Source organism: Erinaceus europaeus, chromosome 16, assembly GCF_950295315.1.
Source record: "Erinaceus europaeus chromosome 16, mEriEur2.1, whole genome shotgun sequence".
NCBI lineage: Eukaryota > Metazoa > Chordata > Mammalia > Eulipotyphla > Erinaceidae > Erinaceus > Erinaceus europaeus.
Genome location: NC_080177.1, coordinates 69,626,045 through 69,639,425, shown reverse-complemented (window position 1 = coordinate 69,639,425; position 13,381 = coordinate 69,626,045). Strand labels below are relative to the sequence as shown.

The window sequence follows — 13,381 nt, the reverse complement described above, 5'->3', positions numbered from 1 at the left end:
ATAAATAAATAAAAAGCAAAAAAGAGAGAACTTTTAGATTAGGAACAGGGAAACGTTTTTCTGTAAGGAACTACATAGGAAGCAGTTTTGGCTACAAGTCATGTGGTATCTCTCCAACTACTCAACTCTCTAGCATACGAACAAATGAGCATGGCTGTGTTCCAGTAAAACTTTGTGTTGAATGTCAACCCTGCAGCTTCATTACTCTGCCACCAGGTTCCAGAGGCTACCAGGATGCCCACCTGACTTCCCTGGACAGACAACCCCACCAATATGTCCTGGAACCCCTCCTCCCCAGGCCCCTGCCTCACTAGGGAGAGAGACAAGCTGGGAGTATGGATCCACCTGCCAACGCACATGTTCAGGGGGGAAGCAATTACAGAAGCCAGACCTTCCACCTTCTGCACCCCATAATGACCCTGAGTCCATACTTTCAGAGGGATCAAGAATAGGAAAGCTTTCAAGGGAGGGGATGGGGTACGGAGTTCTAGTGGTGGGAATTGTGTATAATTGTACCCTTATTATTCTACGGTCTTGTCAATATTTCCATTTTATAAAAAAAAAAAAAAAACACAACTTTGTGCTGGGGCTGGGGAGACAGCACTATGGTTATGCAAAAGGCTTTCATGCCTGAGGCTCTGTGGTGCCAGGTCAATCCCCAGCACCTCCATAAACCAGAGCTAGCAGTGCTCTGGTCTCTGTCTCTGTCTCTGTGTGTGTCTTCCTCCACTCTACATCTCTTTCTGTCATTAAAATAAATAAAATATTTTTTAGGGGCCAGACGGTGGTGCACCTTGTTGAGTGCACATGTTACAATGCTCAAGGGCCAAGGTTCAAGCCCCTGGTCCCCACCTGCAGGGGGAAAGCTTTGTGAATGATGAAGCAAGGCTGCAGGTGTCTCTCTGTCTCTCACACACTATCTCCCCTTCCTCTCAATTGGCTGTCTCTATCCAATAAATAAATAAATAAAGTTAATTTTTTAAAATTAAAAAAATAAAAATAAAGGGGGAGTCAGGCGGTAGCGTAGCGGGTTAAGCACATGTGGCACAAAGCGTTAATGGACCAGCGTAAGGATACCGAGGCCCGGGCTCCCCACCTGCAGGGGAGTCGCTTCACAGGTGGAGAAGCAGGTCTGCAGGTGTCTGTCTTTCTCTCCCCCTGTCTTCCCCTCCTTTCTCCATTTCTCTCCGTCCTAGCCAACAATGATGACATCAATAATAATAACTACAACAATAAAATAACAAAGGCAACAAAAGGGAATACATTTTTTTTTAAAGCCTGAGTATTGGGGCCAGTGGTGGTACACCTGGTTAAGTGCACACACTACAGTGTTCAAGTCCCTGGTCTCAAACCTGCAGAGGGAAAGCTTCATGAAGCAGGGCTGCAGGTGTCTCTCTGACTCTTCCCCTTTCTATTTCCCCCTCCTTTTTCAATTTCTCTCTCTATCTAATAAATAAATAAACTTAAAAAAAAAAACCCGAAATGGAAAAAGACACAAAGAAGTGGAAAGATATTCCATGTTCATGGGTTGGAAGAATTAACATCATCAAAATGAATATATTACCCAGAGCCATCTACAAATTTAATGCTATCCCCATCAAGATCCCAAACACATTTTTTAGGAGAATAGAAAAAATGCTACAAATGTTTATCTGGAACCAGAAAAGACCTAGAATTGCCAAAACAATCTTGAGAAAAAAGAACAGAACCGGAGGCATCACACTCCCAGATCTCAAACTGTATTATAGGGCCATTGTCATCAAAACTGCTTGGTACTGGAACATGAACAGACACACTGACCAGTGGAAGAGAATTGAGAGCCCAGAAATGAGGCCCCACACCTATGGACATCTAATCTTTGACAAAGGGGCCCAGACTATTACATGGGGAAAGCAGAGTCTCTTCAACAAATGGTGTTGGAAACAATGGGTTGAAACATGCAGAAGAATGAAACTGAACCACTGTATTTCACCGAATACAAAAGTAAATTCCAAGTAGATCAAGGACTTGGATGTTAGACTACAAACTATCAGATACTTAGAGGAAAATATTGGAAGAACTCTTTTCTGCATAAATTTTAAAGACATTTTCAATGAAATGAATTCAATTACAAAGAAGACTAAGGCAAGTATAAACCTATGGGACTACATCAAATTAAAAAGCTTCTTTACAGCAAAAGAAACCACTACCCAAACCAAGAGACCCCTCAGAGAATGGGAGAAGATCTTTACATGCCATACATCAGATAAGAGTTTAATAACCAACATATATAAAGAGCTTTCCAGACTCAACAACAAGACAACAAATAACCCCATCCAAAAATGGGGGGAGGACTTGGACAGAATATTCACCACAGAAGAGATCCAAAAGGCCGAGAAACACATGAAAAAATGCTCCAAGTCTCTGATTGTCAGAGAAATGCAAATCAAGACAATAATGAGATATCACTTCACTCCTGTGAGAATGTCATACATCAGAAAAGGTAACAGCAGCAAATGCTGGAGAGGGTGTGGGGTCAAAGGAACCCTCCTGCACTGCTGGTGGGAATGTCAATTGGTCCAACCTCTGTGGAGAACAATCTGGAGAACTCTCAGAAGGCTAGAAATGGACCTACCCTATGACCCTGCAATTCCTCTCCTGGGGATATCTCCTAAGGAACCCAACACATCCATCCAAAAAGATCTGTGTACACATATGTTCTTGGCAGCACAATTTGTAATAGCCAAAACCTGGAAGCAACCCAGGTGCCCAACAACAGATGAGTGGCTGAGCAAGTTGTGGTATATATACACAGTGGAATACTACTCAGCTGTAAAAAATGGTGACTTCACCGTTTTCAGCCAATCTTGGATGGACCTTGAAAAAATCATGTTGAGTGAAATAAGTCAGAAACAGAAGGATGAATATGGGATGATATCACTCTCAGGCAGAAGTTGAAAAAGAAGATCAGAAAAGAAAACACAAGTAGAACCTGAAATGGAATTGGCGTATTGCCCCCAAGTAAAAGACTCCAGAGTGGGTGGGTGGGTGGGTGGGGAGAATACAGGTCCATGAAGGATGATAAATGACATAGTGGGGGTTGTATTGTTAAATGGGCAACTGGGGAATGTTATGCATGTACAAACTATTGTATTTACTGTTGAATGTAAAACATTAATTCCCCAAGAAAGAAAGAAATTTAAAAAAAAACAAACCTGGGTATTAAATGTAGCAAAGCAATCACATTACCCAGGTAATTTATTTTACTGGTCCAGGGCCTTTTTCTTTATTATTATTATTATTATTATTTTATATTATTATTATTATCTTTTTTTTTTTAACCAGAGCACTGGTTGGCTCTGTCTTATAGGGGTTTTGGAGGTGACTGAACCTAGGACTTTGGGGCCTCAAGCATGAGAGTCTCTTTCCATAATCATTATGCTATCTATCCCACCCCCTTACAATCTTTCAAAAATTGTTATTTAAAACATATTAGAGAGAGTGAGGCAAGAGCACCATTCCAGTCCATGCAGTGTACAGCACTAGTGATCAATCAGTGAAGTTCAGGCATGAAAAGTCCAATGCTCCACCAGTTGAGCCCTTCTCCCAGCCACAGAGAGGTGCTGTTTGAGCTAGAGATAGAAAGGGAGTCAGGTGATAGCACAGCGGGTTAAGCGCAGGTGTCGCAAAGGAAGGGCCGGTGGAAGGATCCCGGTTTGAGCCCCTGGCTCCCCACCTGCAGGGGAGTCACTTCACAGAACGTGAAGCAGGTTTGAAGTGTTCTTCAATGCAATGGGGCCCGACCCGGCTTGAAGCTGGGTCTCACACTACTGTCAAAGTAGTGCACTATCCAAATGAGCTATTTATTTTGCAAGCCCTAGAGGCCTATTTTGTAGTGAAAGTATACATGTAGTAAACGAAAAAGCAATTGCTGGAGAGAAGATGAAACAAGAGCTGAAATCAAGTTTCCTAGAGCGTAGTTATGAAAAGAAGTGAGAGGGGGTTCTAGAGCTTCAGAATATTTAGACAGCAGAAAGGAGGGGCCCAGGCAAAGCGTATACAGTAACATGTGCAAGGACCAGGATTCAAGTCCCTGGTCCCCACCCGCAGGAGGGAAGTCCCAGAAGCAGTGAAGCTGGTTAGGTCTTTCTTTCTCGCCTTCTCTATGCCCCTCCCCCCTCAATATTTTTCCTGTCCTATTCAATAATAATAATAATAAGTTGAAAGAAAAAAGGCCAGGGAAGAAAGCTAAGAGTGAAAGCATTAGAAAAGGACTTATTCTTATCTAGCAAGATCTTCCCAACATGAGAAGGAAAAAGAGCTCTTTTCCAAGTCTGTAAGGAGAAAAAGATGAACATGGTACAAAGACTCCTTTGAATGCAGGGAGGAAGGCAGAATTGTAGGTAATAGAGACACTCTTTTCATTCTGGAGACAGATTTTCTTCTTCATGAATAATTCAAATTGACATAGAACTTTATTATAGGTTCTATTGCATTATATAGCATTATATATTGTTACTACGTGTTCAAGTCTTCTACACTTGTTCAAGTCTAACACTCCAGACCTAACACAACTGCTTTTTGTCATCACAGCTTATGGGCTCATTTAATGCTGCCCACATTATTAGTACGCCTAAACTTTATTCTGACATCTTTATTTCACTTCTTTGCAAAATGTACAGCTTTAACTCAATAACCCAAGAAGCAATTCATGGAATGCTGGGCAAAGCAAATGGTTATATGTGATAAATTATCCAGGCAGTGTCCATACCATTACTTCTGAACATTAATACTGTCAACTTCTACAATTTCAGATTATAAGTTTATTTTAAAACTAAAAAATCAGGGCTGGAGAGATAGTATATGGTTATGCAAAAAGAGTTTCATGCCTAAGGCTCTCAAGTCACAAGTTCAACCCCTCCCTTCTCCCCTCCCCCTTCCATAAACCAGAGCTGAGCAGAGCTCTGGTAAAAATAAAACAAATAAAACCAAGAATTCACATGTTTGTTTAGGGGAAAAATAGGAATAAACGAAGCAAAATTCAATCAATTTCAATAATTAAGAAAAAGCTCCTTAGTCTTGTGATGAGTGGCCAACACTAAGTGAAATCTGAAATTAACATAAAATATGGGGTTCACTTGAGTACTGGTCTCATTTGAATACATGTGAAAGAAAACTAGGAAATGCACTTTTCAATGTTTACTTTTCCATCAACATTTAGACAAAAAAAGAAAGCCAATTCATCTTCTTTCAGACAGACAGTTCAGGGTGAGACTGTCCATAATCTTAACTATCCCTTTCCTCTCAAGTCACATGCATTCCTGCTAGAACTAAATATATCATCCTCTTGGCAGCTCCCCCGCTTGCTTTCCACCCATTCTGAGTTTGAATTTTCTGCATGACTGAGTTCACCTCCAAAGTATGAAAAATAAAAGTTTTCTCACGATGTAATAGATGTGTGTGATCTAGTATCACTAGGATGATATATGTTTTTAGACTAGTTCCTTGGCTCATTCAGGGTCATGCTAGCAATGGACTTCCCTAAATGCGATTACTGAAAGCATGGCAACTCATCCTATAATCTTCATTTTAAAGGAGGGAAAAAAAAGGGGGGGAGTACTTAAACTTCAGCTGTGCCAGCCAGCCCAGCTTCTCCACTTGAAGGTGCAAAGCAGCTTGCCTGTTACAAGGTTCTCTCAAAACTTATTTTTATCAGAGCCTGGGCGCTGGCTGCTTACAGTATCAAGCAGGAGGTACCCAGTTCAAGAAGCCCCCATCTGCAAGGGGGAGTCTTCAGGAGGGTGGAGCAGTGTTGCAGGTGCCCTTCTGCCTCACAACCTCTATCAAAAGAAATAAAGGGAAGGAAAAATGGCCACTGGGAATGGTGGAGCCATGCAGGCACCAAGCCCCAGCAATAATCTTAGTAGAAAAAAAAAAAAAGGTTAAAATTTCTAATTGAGCTCCTTTTCACACAGGAGCAAGTAAGGGGGGAGGGTGGATGGGATAGGGAGTCCTAGTGGTGGGAACTGTGTGGCATTATGTCCCCCTTATCCTATGGTCTTGTCAGTATCTCTTTTTATAAATAGAAAGAAGAGAGAGAGAGAGAGACAGAGAGCAAGTAAGCAAACAGCCTGAACACTTCCTAACTTTTGAACGACTAACCTAAAATCTAGGATCTCATTTTTTATAGAACAGAGGGGGGGGTTGGACTCAGAGGATAGAAAAGGCCTCCACACATTTCAATATTTCCAAGAATATTTTCGCTTGCCAAAATTCACTTCGGTAAGACGACAATTCTGGGATTTATCCTGCCATAGAACTGTGTCATAAAGGGCAATCTTGCTGCGTTTCTGGAGAAACCGAAAAATGGCCAACTCGCTAACCGGCCTCCAGTGCCAGCAAGCCCTCGGTAAATGTTAGTTGATTAAATATTAGTCAGTGGCTTGAAGGTGAACACGAGGGACAGCAGAACCATTTCCAAAGAGACGGGGCGAGCCAGCTGCAGGCAGGGGCCCGGGCCCTGGCAGCCGCAGAGGCACCGGACTGGCCCCTAAACGCACCCTGGGGTCCCAGGGGGAAAAGGGTGCGGTTCGCGGGGTGGCCAGGAAGGGAGTGCCCGCTGCAGCGCCCCCAGCCCGTGCCGACCGCGTGTGCCCCGCCGCCTGCAGCCGCACCCGCACCCGCACCCGCACCCGCACCCGCTGACTCAGCGGCGCCGAGGTGGGCGCGCGGAGGCCCGTGTACCCAGGCAGCTCTTGCACGCGGGGAAGCCCCGCCCCGCCGGCCCCTGCTTCCTGCTGATTGAAGGACGGGAGCGAGGCCACAGTGGCTATTGGCTGCCACCCACAGTCACTCAAAAACCAGGCTGGGAGGGGCCTCTTCAGGGGGGGACTCGACTGCGATGCACTTTGTGAGCTGCCGAGCGCCATCTTTAGTGTTTTGTTTTTGTTTTTTTTTTTTTTTTAATTGTTTTTGTTCGCTGCTGCTCACAGAGTTCCGTGTACACGAGTACAGTGGTTAACATGTCGGTCTTGCGTGTTTGGTGGCAGAAGGCTTTTAATTTCTGCCGATCCTGGCTACTCGCAAAGGGACAGTTTTCCTTAGTTCAAAAAGTTTGATCCCTGGGGGACCCCAGGATAAACCCGAGGAGTCCCAGGAGTCACAGAGTCGAGTGAGGTTAGGTTTAGTTGAGCTCTGCTTTGGCAGGAAGGTCAAGCCAGTAAGATTGGAGAGAGGGATTCCCTTTCTTAAGGAGAGACTCAAAGCAAGGACATTGCAGATGAGCCTAAATTCCCAGTAAAAATTAAATTGTTTAGGAAAACAGGGGGCATGGGGTTGGCCGCTAAGAAGTACACGTGGGGACTTGCAGTGACGCGGGGAAGAATTAGGGGAAAACCGCATTAAAAACTCACAGCACTGGCTCCATCACAAAGGTCAGTGTTCAAAGGTCAGGTTTAAACTTGTGAAATGATCTACACTTGAGTATTAATGAAGCACTGACTTTACTTTCATTGTAAGGAAATTTAAAAACAATACAAGTAAGATGTCCACACTGGGTCACTTTCCTATAATTACTATTAAGACCTGCGCAAATAATCTCATCATTGTTGGTTTAGGTGTCTTAAATACTGCTTGAAATATGGAAGACACTAGTTGAGGAATGACAATGCATGACTTCATACAGAGGTCACAACCTAGCTAGAATTTGAATTCTTAAGCTAAATCCTTTTTCTTTTTTCTTTTTTTAACTCTCCTAGTTGCTACTTCATATGTAACATTCCAGTTTCTCCCTCATCACTCTATATACTTCCTATTGCTTTCACTTCAATCTCAAATACTGAGTTGAGTATCAATATTTTCCACATGATTCCTGATAGGAGACTGTGGCTCTATCAGAATGAAATTTGAATATTGCTTATATTCACACATAAGGCTGTGCTCCCAAGGAGGCTGTGTCCTGAGCCTGTGATCTTCTAATTCACATACTTTTCTCTGTGACTTTTAGACATGAGCAGAAGGCTTTTCACTCCAAAAATGTGACATGATAACCCAAACGCATTTCCTGACCCCCTATTTATTATTTGCCTTTGCTTCCTCTTGGCCCTCCCTGCCCCGTCGTCATGAACCACCACCATGAACCGTTTTTGAGAAATGAATTTGACTGGATTATTTTCCTGACACTTTGCCAGCTGTGGGGCTTTTCAAACAAATCCCGACCTATAAACGACGACGGTTTTGTCAAAAAGCCAAGAGAACTTGCCTTCTAAACACAGCAACCAAACCACACATAAAAGGCCAAAATATACACAGCTGTACATCGAAGAACGTGAGACAATAAAAAGCAAAACCACTTAAGCAAAAACAGCCACTGAAAAAGGCTTTGAACTACAGATTCAATAAATTGCCTACGCCTATTTGCCACTGGGACAGTACTCCTTGGCAATTCTTTAGTTATTCACTAATTTGATCCTTTAGAAGAGGAACTGAAAAATACAGTAAATGCACATTGAGTAACTGCCTGCGTATGCTAAGCAGAGGATTTTTTCTGAGCTCTATTTTGCACACGGAATTCTGTTTGGATCATATTTGTGAACACAACAGGGGGAAATCACATTCTAGGGGCTACTTCACACGCATAAAACCAAAGGCAATCACTTATGAAAACAAAATCTGATATGGCACATAAACACGATACCGTACATACATACAAAGACCAAAAACCCCAAGATAAAGCTTTACGAAATTATTTGCTACAAGAAACACAGGCACACACACACACAATGTCCATGAAAATGTGTGCAAGACACACAAGAAAGGGTATACCCTTCCTCCCCAGGGAAATGAGTGTTTCCATTATAATTTCCAAACATTTTTAACCTATTGGCCTTGGACAATTGCCACATTCAAGCCACTTGGTTTGGGTTCTGGGGGAGGGTGTGTAAAACGCACGCAAACAGCTTTGTGAGCGAATCTCCGCTTCTTTTCCTTCGACGGTGCCTGTGGCAGAAATTTACATTATTCCTTCAGCTCGCTTAAAAAGAAAAAAAAATCAATCTATACAAGCCAAGCGGCTTTTTTTTTTTTTTTTAAAAAAATACCATTAACATTTACTAGTTCTGAAAATGTAATATAACAAAAAGAGAAAAATCTATAAATCTGGCTGCAAACAGCTGTATACAGCCATCCTGCTTATCAACTTCTTGGTATATTTTTAGACCGTGACCAGGAAAAAGAAAGAGGAAGAGAGACAGGGAAAGCAACAGAGGGAAGCACACATCCCCCTTAGCAACAGTTTCCTCACCCCAGCGCTGCCACAGATCTCTAGTTTAAAAAAAAAAATTTTTTTTTTTGAAAACGCACATAAGATGACGGAGGAGGGGGGGAAATGGAAAAAGGATACCCGAAGGTCGTGTGGCTCTTTGTATTCGTGTGTGTGCAAAAAAGGAGGACTCGCGGAGCCGGAGCCGGCAAGCCCCACCCCTCACCGGACGCCCGTTCCGATTGGCTGCTTGCGCCGCGGACGCCCCGCCCACAAGCACACGCGCCGCGCCCCGGGGCGCGCACTCTCCAAGCCTCGCGGTGCTGCCCCCACCCCGGCGGCCAGCTGCTCTCCGCTGCCCCGCCTCGCTCCGCATCCTTTCACTTTCTAGCTCTCTCACCCGCTCTCCTCTCACCCTTTCCCACCTTTGTGCTCAGGGAAAGGAGCCCCAGCCCCCAGAATAAATAGCATTTCTCCTGACAGTTTGCTAGTTGTGTGGAGCAATCAATAACCTCCAGGACTGGGACATGGAACCAGGACTCAAGTGCCTGCATCCTGGCTCCCAGTATCTAGGTGGCAGGTCTCTGGGTTATGTCTGCCACATGCAACCTTCTTCTTCTTCTTCTTTTTTTTTTTTTTTTTTAAGAATTTATTTATTTATTCATGAGAAAGACAGGCGGAGAGAAAGAACCAGACATCACATCACTCTGGTACATGTGCTGCCTGGGACTGAACTCAGGACCTCATGGTTGAGAATCTAATGTGTTATCCACTGCACCACCTCCCAGATCACCACATGCAACCTTCAAGGTTAAAACATATGCCTTGACACTGGAGTCGCGTTTGCTGAGCCTGATTCGCCCAAGTTTTCTCTCTTCTCAAAGGCCCCAAACGACTCTCCTGTTTACCTCCTGCATAAAGGCATGGTTGCATACACTTGGATTTTATTTTATTTTTTATTAAATCTACTTTCAAGGGGTTCCACAACCTTCTCCCTGAATCAGTACTGTGCTCAGGTGGTCTTGTCTGCCGGGAGTAATGCCTGACACCTCTTTTGTACCCATTCTCTCCGTCAGCTTTTTCCAAGAATATAACTTTTTTTTTTTTTTTGGCTGACGACCTCTAAGGCCCGATTTATACTGGTGTAGGAAATTGAACCTGGGATCTTTGATGCCTGCCTCAGGCATGAAAGACTTTTTACATAACCTCTACACAATCTCTCTCCAACCCACAGACTGTTCCCTTCTCCTTTCTAGCAAGGTGAAATTCATACTCACTCAGGTTATCAGCCTTCACTTTGATTATCTAACACTTTATACTTTCACATCAGTAAACTTTGAGGTCAGAGATAATATCTTGAGCATCTTTTTCCATTCAAGAACTGGCTTACCTTTTTCTTTTTTTTTCTTTTTTTTTCTCAGAATATTCTTTTTTTATTTTTTTATGTATTTTCAAAGCACATTTCCCCCATTATTGGGAGGATTAATGGTTTCCAGTCAATAGTAAAATACAGTAGTTTGTACATGTGTAACATTTCTCAGATTTCCACATTTTAATTTTAACTTGTTTCTAATCTTTTTTTTTTTTTTAAAGATGTAGGGAGACAAAAGACTCTCATGCCTGAGACTCTGAGGTCCCAGGTTTAATCCCCAGCACCATCATCAACTAGAGCTGAGCAGTGAGTGCTCTGGTCTCTATCTCACTGTGTCTTTCTCTCATTAAAATAAAGCATAGAAGGGGGGGCGGGGTGGTCGGGCGGTAGCTCAGCGGGTTTAAGCACACATGGCGCGAAGCCCAAGGACCAGTCTAAGGATCACGATTAGAACCCGTGGCTCCCCACCTGCAGGTCTGCAGGTGTCTATCTTTCTCTCCCACTCTGTCTTCCCCTCCTCTCTCCATTTCTCTCTGTCCTAGCCAACAATGACAACATCAATTACAATAATAATAATCACAACAACAATAATAATTTTAAAAAAGGAAACAAAAGGGAAAATAGCCTCCAGGAGCAGTGGATTCGTGGTGCACGGAGCCCCAGCAATAACCCTGGAGGCAAAATAAAAAAGTAAAGCATATACAATATTTTAATTAATAAATAAATAAATAAAAGATGTATTTATTTATTTAACCAGAGCACTGCTCAGCTCTGGTTGATGGTGGTGCTGGGGACTGAAGCTGGGATCTTTGGTGCCTCAGGAGTGAAAGTCTTTTTGCATAACCATTATGCTACCTCCTCCCCAGCCCAGTGTGTTTATTTATTAGTGAGAGAGAATCAGAACATTACTCTTTTTTTTTAAAAATATTTTTTAATATTTATTTATTCCCTTTTGTCGCCCTTGTTGTTTTATTGTTGTAGTTCTTATTGTTGTTGTTGGATAGAACAGAGAGAAATGGAGAGAGGAGAGGAAGACAGAGAGGGGGAGAGAAAGACAGACACCTGCAGACCTGCTTCACCACCTGTGAAGCGACTCCCCTGCAGGTGGGGAGCCGGGGGCTTGAACCGGGATCCTTCCGCCGGTCCTTGTGCTTTGTGCCACATGCGCTTAACCCGCTGCACTACCGCCGGACTCCCAAGAACATTACTCTTGCACGTGTGATGCAGAGGATGCAACTCAGGACCTCATGTATGCAAATTAAATGCTCTATCCAGTGTGCCACCTCCTTGGCCACTACTTATTTATTTATTTTTACTATAATACTTAAGCTCTGTAAGCTCTGGGGAAAAAATAATTTATAGCTGAGTGAAAAAAATTTTCTACCTAAAACAAAATTGTGGGTGGGTGGGTGGTGGTTCACCTGTTTGGGTGCACATGTTACAATGCACAAGGGCCCAGGTTTGAGGCCTGAGTCCCCCCCTGCAGGGGGAATGCTATGCAAGTGGTGAAGCAGTATGCAGGTGTCTCTCTGTCTTTCCCTCTCTATCACCCCTCCCCTCTCGATTTCTGGCTGTCTCTATCTCTATCCAGTAAATAAAATAAAGATAATAATTTTTTTTTAATTGTGAACTTCAGATCCTGCAAGGGTTTATAATGTCTGCAACAGTCATTGAGCACTTTCTGTCCAGGGACGGTTCTGCACAGTTTATATGTACTTAGTTAACTTATTCCACAACAGTGGGTAGACATTACTCTATTATTATCCACATCTATAGATGACATTAAGGAACAGAGCAGTATAATAACTTGACCAGAATTACAGTTAAAAAGAGGTGGGGATTTGAATCCAGAAAATCTAGCTTCATATCCTATGTTTGTCTGTTTTTACTAGAGCACTGCTCAGTTTATGGTGGTGCTAGGATTGGACTTTGGAGATCAGAACCTCAGGCACTATTACGCTATCTCCTCAGCCCCATATGCCTCCCTGACTCAACAGAACAATTGTTTGTTTGTTTGTTTGTTTTAGATAGAGACAGAGAGGCAGATAGAGAGTGAGAGACCACAGCACCGAAGCAGTAGTAGCCATGTTCTAACCTGGGTCGTGTACATGGTAAAGCAGCACAGTAAGTGAACTGTTTCACTGGCCCTAGTACAACTTTAAAAAAAAAAAATCCAGTTTGGGGGGCTAGGGAAGGGGGTGGTACACCTGACTGAGCACACACATAGCAGTGCACAAGGATTCAGGGACTAGGGAGTCGGGCGGTAGCACAGTAGGTTAAGCACATGTGTCGCAAAGTGCAAGAACCGGCATAAGGATCTGGGTTCAAGCCCCCGGCTCCCCACCTGCAGGGGGGTCGCTTCACAAGCGGTGAAGCAGGTCTGCAGGTGTCTGTCTTTCTCTCCGCCTCTCTGTCTTCCCCTCCTCTCTCCATTTCTCTCTGTCCTATCCAACAACAATGACAGCAATAACTACAACAACAATAACTACAACAACAATAACAAAGGGTAACAAAAGGGAAATGAAAAAAAAGGCATAACACCTAAATGCAAAGAATGATCTGTGCTTGAATCTGGGTTAGGAAAACAAACAAATGGACTATCCAGGCCAGATGGCGGCCTCTGTGCAGGAAGCTGGGTTCAGCCCTCCACTCCTCTTCTGTAGTGAGGAAGCTTCTTGAGTGGTGAAGTAGTGCTGCAGGTGTCTCCCTTCTCTGTCACTCTCCCCCTCCCATCTCAGTTTCTCTCTGTCCCATCAAATTGAAAAAAAGAA

General features: G+C 43.4%; 1 protein-coding gene across 1 annotated transcript in view; it reads right to left on the bottom strand.

The window, feature by feature from the left end:
* Nucleotides 1–9,455, bottom strand: part of C16H14orf93 (chromosome 16 C14orf93 homolog) — a 34,342-nt gene extending 24,887 nt beyond the window's left edge. Inside the window, exon 1 of the mRNA XM_007536688.3 lies at nt 9,380–9,455. The gene's annotated coding sequence lies outside the window, so the exon portion shown is untranslated. The remainder of the gene's footprint in view (nt 1–9,379) is intronic.
* Between the last annotated feature and the right edge of the window lie 3,926 nt (nt 9,456–13,381).